General features: G+C 36.3%; 1 long non-coding RNA gene across 1 annotated transcript; it reads right to left on the bottom strand.

Annotated features, from left to right (window-relative positions):
* Positions 1 to 1,007: 1,007 nt before the first annotated feature.
* Positions 1,008 to 1,860, bottom strand: LOC121968331. Its single transcript, XR_006108067.1, has 5 exons — positions 1,819 to 1,860; positions 1,665 to 1,736; positions 1,505 to 1,592; positions 1,164 to 1,431; positions 1,008 to 1,076 (listed from the first exon to the last, which is right to left on the bottom strand). It is a non-coding gene; the product is annotated as an uncharacterized LOC121968331 (long non-coding RNA).
* Positions 1,861 to 11,213: the final 9,353 nt, after the last annotated feature.

Raw genomic sequence — 11,213 nt, 5'->3', positions numbered from 1 at the left:
AAGTAAAAAAGGGAGATTATACAGGTAACATATTTTGAAACATTTGGATTGCCTGGGTCAGTAAATCCATCTTATTCATTTGTGGGTTGGTGTTATGAGGTTCAATGGCTATGTGTATTAGTATCATCTAAATGTTTCAGGACTTTATGGATAATTTTTGTTAAAGGTTGTAGAATCAGTGAAGGAACTTGTTCAAATCATAATAGATCTCTCAGTCCTTGTCATAGATCAAGTAAGTTTTTCTTTTGGTACTAAGTGACCTGGAGTTTATGTGGATACCATGCATCATGTTATGATACATGTGATATTAACAGGGAACCATGTTTGATGGATTGATTACAATGTACATAATGTTGCAAGTTCAGTGGAAGATGGCTTTAAACAGTTAGAGAAGGTTCTCTCTCTTATTGCTTTTTTTTTTGTCTTATGCTTTGTCCTTTGTCATTCTTTAATTGCCTAGATATCTAAAAGATGTGAGTTGGTTATGTTAGTCATAGAAAATATTTAAAAATGACCTCTTTTTTGCTGGTTATTTGCGATTATGAAGTAAATTTTGGTTGATGCCATAAAAGGAATTTGTTTGATGCCCATGAGCCAAATGGAGATGAATAGATAGTGACCCTTTCACTTAAAAAGGTTATGGAACATATACCTTGGTTGGTTCATGCTCTATGCTTTTTATCATGAGCAAATATTTGCTCGTGCATCTCTTTTTATTGTTCTACTCATTTTCACATTCTTGAATCTTGACTTTATATTACACGTTTATAAGTTTTATCAGTTGCCTAACTCTTATGAATTGCCATTTTATTAGTGTTCTTTTTCTCCAAACAATGATGTCTTTTTAGAAGTAATGGCATTATTGTGCATCAGTATTATCTTAGACTAGAGAAAACAATTTTTTGATGTCACCAGTCAGAACAAAAACAAAGATTTCAGTGTATTGTTTGCTTTACTCACCAGCCTATTAGAAAATTGAGTGCTCTATTAACTGCTGCTTTATCATCTGGTAATCTTGTAGCTGGCTCAAACCAGATCCCTAGTAAGGTAATTCCAATATATCCCCCTTGATTTGGCTTTTGCACAAGAACAACACTCTATTTTAGATAACACCCTGAATAACATTTAGATCATTCAATTAAATGAGAAACTAATGCTGAAACCTGATATTTCTTTCTGTATAGGGAGACTGCTGATGCATGGGAAAGCAAAAGGTTATGACCAGCTACATATGGTTTAACAGATGAATTCCCTTTGCTGCAATTGAGGCCAAGGGAAGAGGCCAAGGAGGAAGAGCAGTGATTTGGTGGAAATATTCCCAGATCATGGCCAAGGATGGGTTCAATGTTTGGCTCATTGACAGTGATCCAGTATTTCACTCTATCCCCAAACTCTCTAAAGCACACATCAGCATAAGCAGTGAAGTCCTCTCTGCATCAAAATGGACACTATCTTAGACATTATTCGAGGAGATGCAAATGAAAGGGCTGTAGTAGAAATGTACACAATCTTTGGGCTCAAGAGTCCAGAATATTCATCTTCCAAAGATTGGGGGAGGTCAAAGTGAAGAAGAGTGACATGAGGTTCAATTCCTTCCAGCCAAACACAGTTTGGTAAAATTGTGACTGAAAATTGTTAAGGTATGACCACTATTCTAATTGTACCATATTTCTTGAGTTCATTGATCTAGTTATTATAATACTGCACCCCTTCTGGATTAACTGGCCCTCTACCATCTGCAACATGGCACCAATTAGAATCATGTAATGCTTAAACTATTTGGTCAGGAAAATAAATTATTGCAAGGTGAATGCCGACTAGGAATGACTCTGCTCTAGGAGATAGAGAATCTGTAGGCATCCAGGCTCATGTCATGCATCAACTTCACATCTTCCTGTCAAATAATGTTTGCATGATTTATAATAGAAGCTTTGTATGCAGTGACATAGAATGAAAATTCTACTTAATAAGAAATTTAAGAGCCACCATATTGTTTCAAGAGGTTACCATTTATGTTACGTAGATAACGCTTTTTGCACTTCTATTAGATGACTATATCAAATGGTTTTTATGGTTATGTAACATTTATGCAGTGCAATTAGAATCACACGTACAGTTTAGTTGCTAATTTGTACTATATATCTTTATTCGAATAGGTGTCCTCAAGAGTATTGGGAAGAATGCCGACAAGCTAAAAAAATGAAGAGACTTTAACAAATTAAGGAGCACTAGGAGCTGCAATCCCTCCTCTTCACCGACATCTAAGTAGAAAATCTTGTGTTATATTGTTCTACCTTTGTTTTAATAGTGTTATCATTTGTTGGTTGCTTATGAAATTTTGTTGGTTGCTTATGAAATTTCTTCAGAATGTTATAGATATTATTTTTGAATGTTAGAAAATTGTATATTAAATTTTATTTTGAAATTTAGTATTTTGAATGATTTATAATATTGGAAATTGTGTATTAATTTTTTTTTATTTTTTTTCTAAAAAAGACAACGGTTTTTCACCGTTGTCGTAGATAGTTTAAAACTGTTGTTGAAGACCCTGTTATTAAAGGTAGACGTTCAAAGACAACGGTGAAAAACTGTTGTCTTTGAAGGAAAAGACAACAGTTTTTCACTGTTGTCTTTGCCTTCAAAGACAACTGTTGAAAACTGTTGTCTTTGGGCACCCCTTTTAACAACACGTCCTTTAACAACAGTTCAAAATAGGCTACGACAACAGTGAAAAATCGTTGTTGTTAGGCTTTTTTCTTGTAGTGAATTTAGGCAGGATAATAGTAGGATGTGCAAATAGATTAACTCTATGGCTGCAGGCATCCTAGTTCCAACTATTATGACCCTATTATGTTTGTGTGTGATTTGGACCCTCAGGTATGTCGAGGGCATTTTATGTGTGTGCATGATTGTAATTATTAAATACAGCAGGAGTTGTATTTGTTTTAGGATTTTATATTCTGTTCGATCTAGATTACATGTACATTCCCTTATGGAATATAGGATCAATAAATGTAAAATTTTATTTTTGTCGCGGATCGTATCCTTGCGAGGCATGGTTCTATTTGAGGACCAGAGGCACAGCGGAAAAGGAAGCAAGATAGACGTGACGACATGACCCGTTGGTGGCGGCTAGGGTTAGTGGCACTTGGAGGACAGCTATGGATGAGGCCATAATAGTTGGAAAATTATTTTTCATATTTATTGTCTTTTATGCTTTTTATATGTGTTGTGTGTGTGTGCATGTTAAAATTTCTCATTTTAAATAACTAAGTGGGAGAAGAATTATTAAAATTCTACGGTCTCCATTACTGGTTTGTAAATGATGCATTCAAACTTGCGCCTTGGCTTTGAGTGCCTTCCTCCATATCAGATGAGTTTGTTTGCGGATCACTAGATCAAACTCTCTTTATGGATAATTATAGGAAATTATTTAGGTTTGTGTGATCTTCTCCATCTGAAGGAGCACAATCCTATTTAATAGACTAAGTATCAAGTAATAGTATACACTTAGGCGCATTTAATAGTATCCTCCCCATCGGAGTCACTGCTATTATTTGTGTGACCAAAGAAAAATCAACTATTAATTTTATTTGTCATAAAGTTAGGTTGACAAGATAATAAAATTAATGGGTAAAACCCCCTCTTACAAATGTTTGAATTTGTATACGTCCACACTATCATGGCATACAAAATTTACGATGTTTTGAGGTATTGGTGAATTTAAATGATATTGTTTGAGGAATTAATATTATTTTAAATTCTAAAGTTTTGATCAAATGTTTTGTGATTCTTAGGATTTCAAATGGCTTTCAATCCTCTTGCTGTTATATTAAAAGAAAACAAATTTACTGGTCCCAATTACATTGATTGGAAATGAAACTTGGACATTGTCTTAACTGCTGAAGGTTACAAGTTCATACTTTTTGAGATCTATCCAAACCTGCCTAATAGCGATTCTAGTGAAGAGGAGATTGAGTATCATAAGAAATGGGTCAGGGCAGATGAGATGGCGCGGTATTACATTTTGGCTTCTATGTCAAATGTGCTGCAACATCAACATCAGGTCATGCCTACCACTTATGACATGATGTGCAATCTCAAGAAACTCTTCGGACACCAGAATCGGGCTGCTAGGTAGGAGGCTATGAGAAACATGATGACGACCACCATGACTGAGGGGACACCCGTAAGGGATCATATCCTCAAAATGATGGCTCTTTTGAATGAGATGGAAGTCCTTGGAGTAGAAATCGATGGGGAAACCAAGGTCGATATCATTCTCCAAACGCTGCCTAAAAGTTTTGAGCAGTTCCACCTGAACTACAACATGAACAAAAGGGTTTATTCGTTGGTGGAACTTCTGACAGAACTTCAAGCAGCAGAAGGCTATTTCGTCAAAGTTCTCAATTTCACATTACTGAAAATGTTTCTGCTTCTAAGCCGAAAGGCGAAAAGAAGAAAAAGAAACAAGTTGGTTCAGCAAAAAAAGTGAATCGATCTCTAGGGACTGGGCCACATGCAGGTGTGAAGAAGTCGAAGGGCAAGTGCTTCACATGCAAGCAGTCTGGACATTGGAAAGTGGATTGTCCTCGTAGAAAGGAGAATAATAAAGGTATATCTTATTCTCTAGTGGTTGAAACATGCATGTTTAGTAGTGTTATCTACCGGTACCTGGTGTATAGATACGGGAGTCACTGATCATGTCTGCAATTCATTGCAGGGGTTCCAGGAACTCGACGACAATATGAAGGCGAGATTACCGTCTACATGGGCAATGCTACAAAAGTGGCGGCTATTGCAGTGGGAGATGTTTATTTATCTTTTGATAGAAATAAAACATTGATTTTGAGAAATTATCTTTATGTACCATATTTTAGAAAGAACTTGATTTCAGATTCTAAACTATTTATGGATGGATATTCTATTTCTTTTGATGACAAAGTAGTTATCAAGAAAAATAGGGTAGTTATCTGTTCTGGTGTGTTGGTTGGCAATTTGTATACTCTAAATCCAATAACTCCCACGATACAACAAATGGAAATTAATAACACATCTTCTAATTCTAATAATAGAAAGCAACCTTCGGAAATAAACCAAACATATCTTTGGCATATAAGGCTTGGTCATATTAACTTGAGTAGGATTCAAAGGCTAATAGTTGATGGACCTTTGGGTTCATTAGTGGTGGAAAATTTTCTAACCTGCGAATCTTGCTTGGAAGGAAAAATGACCAAGAGACCTTTTAAGGCCAAGGGATATAGAGCCAAAGATGTGTTGGAATTGGTTCATTCTGATTTATGTGGGCCTATGACTATCCAGGCAAGATGTAGTTTCGAATATTTTGTCTCTTTTATAGACGACTATTCGAGATACGAGTACATTTACTTAATGCGGCGCAAGTCTGAGTACTTTGATAAGTTCAAAGAATACAAGCCTGATGTGGAGCAACGTCATGGTAAAGGTATCAAGACACACAGTCTGATTGTGGTGGCGAGTACCTCTTAGGAGAGTTTAGGAGTTACTTATCAGAGGTCGGGATTCAATCCCAACTGTCTACACCTGGTACACCCTAATAGAATGGTGTGGTAGAATGAAGGAATAAGACTCTTATGGAAATGGTTAGATCAATGATGAGTTATTCAGAATTACCAAATTCATTTTGGGGATATGCTCTGGAAATGGCAGTGTACATTTTGAACTTGGTACCTTCTAAGTTAGTAACCTCTACTCCTACAGAATTGGGGAATGGGCGTAAGCCTAGTCTGAAACATATTTAGATTTGGGGTAGTCCAGCACATGTGCTGAAGGGAGACGCTAATAAGTTGGAATCATTTACAAAAGTTCGCTTCTTTGTGGGTTATCCTAAAGAAACGAAAGGTGGTTTATTTTATAGTCCTAAAAATCAGAAGGTCATTGTTAGCACCAATGCCCGATTTTTAGAAGAGGACTATATAATGAACCACAAGCCCATGAGTAAAATTGTTCTTGAGGAAATAAGAGAAGACAAGTCTACTTTAGTACCAATGGTTGATAACCATGATTTTACTGCATTATTTTGATTCATATATGCATGGTTTGATGTTGATTTCATAGTTTAAATCATGGTTATATCACATTTTGTGCATAGTGTGTATTTTTGGACTTAATTGCAAATTATATTATTTTTGGTGTTATTTGATGCTAATATTTAATTCTTATTTTGTAGGCATCAAAGGATCTTAGATTTGGATCTATTTGGACCGAAATTGGGCTCGAATCGGAGTTCAAACAAGAAGATCAAGCTTTGGAGCATTATGGGCCGTTCATCAAGAATAGGACAGATCTGGACCATCCGTTGAAGATCTGGCCGATCCAACTTAATGGGGAGAAGATCTAAGCCATTGATGAAGATCCAGAAGTTTTGATCCAGATCTGAGTTCATCCAGCCATTGATCCAGTTTAATTAATCTGGGCTGTTCATTGAAGACTGTGCAGATCCGGGCCATCCAGTGATGATCTGATCGATCCGACCTACGGGAGGGTAGATCCAGATCCTAGATCAATATCAGTACCTTCGGATCGGATTTTGGATGACTTTTCACCGTTGATTTAGCCCGGAATGATATCAGTCGTCCGATCAGATCCAGATCTGTTTAAATGAGAAGCTACAGTGTTCCAGCATCTTTGTCGAATCCTCCACGCACAGCAGCTTCGTCCCCACGGCATTTCTCTGGATTCCGGCCCCTTTCCTTCTCCAATCGTTCTCTCAAGTTTCAACCTCGGTGGATAACCTCTACATCAGTTCATCCCGATTCTCTGGAGCCTCCGGTGGGTGTTTCCTCCGGTGGAAGTCTTCTCTCGGCATTCCCCTGTTTTCGCTAGATTTGGAGGTGGTCTTTCAAATCTGAGTGACGATTCTCATCAGAAGCGTTCGGCGGTGGTCCTCCAACGTTGCTGAGCCTCATCCATCCACAATCTGCAATCCACAGCCTCCATCCAAATTCCGAGACCAGATTTCCATATTTTCGGCACTTGAGTGGGTTTTGGGATGTTCTTAGCTCGCCGGGGGTGGTCCGTCGGCGTTCTTGAGCAATCCTGGAACTGATACGCTGTAGAGAGTCTCCACTGAGGTCCAGAGTTGGGTGGTCTCGACTTTGGCACTCTTGTGTGACGGCTTGAGTGTGAAGTTGGTGAGATTGGTTGTGAATTGGATTGGTTAGGGTTTATTTCTTTTTGCTACTGTTTTATAGCTTAGAACTTGTTTCTTTTAATGGTTGTTATGTTTTTATGCAAGTAATTTAGTATTTCATTACCTTGTTGTAGTTTAATTTGAGTTTAAGTTGTGCTTGATTAATTGTTTAGAGTCTAAGTTCTAAGTTAGGGTTTACATCTTGTTTTAGATCAGATTTAATTTCTGTCTCGTTATTTCATATTTAGTTTAAGTGTGTTGATGGATTTATCACAACGCAGTGTGACAATGCGTAATGATTTGTTCATTGGCACATAGTTAGGTTTCACTCTTGCATTAGATTAGTTTCTTATTTGCTGTGTTTTTCATTTGTTAGATTTAAATTCAAGTTTAATTCTCCCCAATTCCATTTTTATATCGAAAACCCCAAAAATAGGAATAAAATACGATCCTAGGATTACATCATATTGTTGGTTCCTCGAGAGCGATCCTGGGCTCGTTACTACAACATTATTGTTAAATTAAGGGGTTCAGTGGAAAAATACATTAAAAATTTGATTAGCGGATGTGACAGATTCGCTTATCAAATTTTGGCGCCGTTGCCGGGGACTTTATAAGCATTGTAGTAATTTTAGGATTGTTGTTTGATTGTTTTCATGTTTATATATCCATGTGTTTGATTTTATTTGTTCCTGAGTCTTCTGATTTTATTTACTAGTGTTTCAGTGTAAGAACAGGATATTTATTCGACCATGGATCCATATCATCAGTGTTTTGGAGATGGGATGGAGAATTATTTTTATCAGCCTCAGACTCAGTCCTATCAGTCCTACCTACCTATGGAGCAACGGAATAGGTATGAGGATGCACAAGAACAAATTGAAGAATCAATGTGGAAATGCAATGAAGTTATGCAACAAATGAGAGAACATTAAGAGCAACAATTTGTTAGGATACAGAATATACAGAGTCAGTTAGATCAGATAGCATCATCTATTAATCAGTTACAAGCACAAAGAGCCAGTGAAGAGGTGGATTGTGGAGATCTTGTCAGGCCTGACACTACTTCTATTTCTTCACAAGAATTTATCTAATTTTATTTATGGTGATGATGTAATTGTTCAGATTTCTGATTCTACTAATGCTGTTGCTTTAGATGTTGTTGAAGATGCAGGTTTTGATGTTGAAGATAATTTATGTGTAGGGGAATGCTTACTGGAAGCATTACCTCAAGAATCACCAAGAATGGAGGATGTAAGTGTAGGGACTTGTGCTATAGAGCCAAGCACCCTAGAATCACTACATGAAGATGTACATACACCAGAACTGGAGTCTGAGCCATTAGTTGATGAGATAGAGGTAACAAGCACCACTCCAGGTACCTTTCAAGATGACAAGGTGAGTATTTTGTGTAATTTTTCAGAGAATTTTATAGAGGTACCAATTATTGATTTTATTAGATGTGATGCATTTCTTGATATATCTTTTACCCACACTAATATTCTCCTATTCCTTTTTGCCCCACATGTGTGTGGGAGGTGTTTTGTTTTATTGATGTTGTAGGAGAACATAAGCTTCCGGAGTGGGTGCTTAAACTGAACCGATTAAGACCTCCAGAAAGAATGGTGAAGGGAAAAAGGATTAATAAGAAGAATGTAAGTGGAATCATGATTACTCCACTTCCGGGGTGGCTTCTCATTCTAAACCTTCTTCAACCACCGGGAATTAAAGGGGAGTTAGTTCCAATTTAGCTTTCTTTTGCATTTTTGAGTCATGCTTTGTGTTTAGTTTTTCTCTAATAAATTCGTTATACGTTTCTTTGGTTTCATACTTTGCACTTGCACTTTATTTTTACATTTTGCATTTTATTTTGCATTTTGCTTCCATACTTTGCATTTAGTTTGGTATACATAGCATGTCATTTGAATAAAAGTCTCCATGAATTGTTTAGTGATACTTTTAAGATGGTAAAAGTCTCTTAAATTTGATCATCAAATTTAGGTCATTTGACATGATTTGGTGCTCTACTTACATGATATTGGTTAAAATGGTGGTGGATATCAATTTGATTAATTGAGCTTGATTGCATAATATTACCTAGTGAGGTCTACTTAAAGCCTATACACTATTATTTTCTTTTGTGTGACATGCACTCATAACAATTGAAACTCTAGAACTTGCTTAGTTTCTTTTCAAAGTCACAATGGCATATGTGTGCATGGAGATAAAGGATATTGTCATTCTTTTCCCTCATAAATCCTAATTCCTTTTCCTCACAATTTTCTTTAAGCAATTTCGTCTTGCATTCAAATCCCTTGATTATCCATGCTTATCAAATTTTGAGGGTTTTGGTTGGTTATCTTAATGAGTTAGATTGTTTGATGATGGACAAAAGAACAAGTGTGGGGGGAGGTGTTTAGTTGATTGAATTCTTTTGTTTAGATGGAGGAATTGAATTCTGCAGTGTTGAGGAAGCTCAGTGAATTAAAGCTGTGGTGTGTCAGTGTTACAATATTGGCATTGTTTCAATATTTAGCTGTGGAAATTTTATGAACAGATTGAAATTCTAAATGTGATGCATGGACAGTTTTAAAGAAGCAATTCTGAAATGCAGTTTTGAATGTGTATCAGTTTTGTATCAAAATCAGAATGCAAGATTAAAAGGGAAGGAAGATTAGGGGGAATTTTGAAAAGATGTTGAAACAAATGGTATGCAAAACAAGGGAATGACAAAAAGGAAGCCAGAACAGTTCGTACATTCAAGCCAAAGATGAAGTTTTGGGAAGATGTAATGGAGTTAAATGCTTAAAGTTTTTAAAGTTGGGATGCTACTGTTCTAGAAAAGAAAATGCTGAAATTGTTGCCATGAATGAAGTGCTTTTAAGATTGCAATACTAAATGAAAGGATTCTTTAAGCTTACTCATATGAAGAACAAGCACAATTAGCTTTGAATTTTGGAATTTGATACTATGGTGATACATTCAAAACATCATTGGCAGGTTTGGAAGAAAGTTTTGAAATTACTGAATTCTGAATTCTGAAATCTGGCCATGCTGAACACTGCCAGTCAAGGAAACCATGGAAATCTACACTGCTTGATATCCTTCTAGCCACTTTTCAAATGTCTGAATTACAACTCAAACGAACTCATCTTATGGATTCCTTCACTCAGATCTTTTGTTCAGGACCTTGCAGCAAGAACAAGTGACCAACACTTTGAGAGAAATTCCCTATCTGATTTCCCACAGAACTCTTGCTGTAATTTCTAAATTCTTAGTTATTAACACAACATGTTCACAAATCCTGGACAGTGACTAATCCAAAGTTCAGATTCTGAATTCTACAATAATGCTTCCAGCAGATCAACAAGGAACCATAGACTTCAACATAGTCACAATTCCTTACAGATTTCGAAACTGATTTCTGAAGTAGCAATCATATATCTCCTTGATTGGTTGTGAAGTTGCAAACCCATCTCAGTTGCATACCTACTGAAGCAAAAGTTCAGCATTCTTTCTTCAGCAAACCAACCTCAAATTCTACTCCACACTACAGCTTCAGAAATAAAAAAAAATCTGTTTACAGAAATTGGGTTCTGTGACTTCATTTTTCTGAATTCCTTTCTGTGCAGAAATGTAATACAAGTTACTGCTGCTCCGAATTCAATTGACAATATACATGTAGGGCTTCTCTTGAGGTTTATTGATAAATCCCCATGAGACTTGGCATATTTTAGCAAATTTTCAGATTCATTTCAGAGAGTTCCTGCATTTCAGACTTCAGAAAATTCTAATTTCTGCAGCTCAACTTACTAAAAGATCTCATTTAGTATTGAATAAACAAGAGCTTAAACTCAAGTTGTTTAGATTTGCTACTGATTTCTGGCATACAATGTATATAACCTTTGCACTTCTCATGTTCTGCAGTTCTCAGATTCATGTTCTATTGTAAACTCCATTCTGAATTTCCTCCACATCCAAATTGAAAACAAAACAGAAATGTTCAAAATCAGTGATGTTTCCGAAATCAGTGATGTTCAAA

This window comes from Zingiber officinale, chromosome 3B, assembly GCF_018446385.1.
Source record: "Zingiber officinale cultivar Zhangliang chromosome 3B, Zo_v1.1, whole genome shotgun sequence".
Taxonomy (NCBI): Eukaryota; Viridiplantae; Streptophyta; class Magnoliopsida; order Zingiberales; family Zingiberaceae; genus Zingiber; species Zingiber officinale.
Note: the sequence above shows the minus strand (reverse complement) of the source record. Positions and strands in the feature narration are given on the sequence as shown.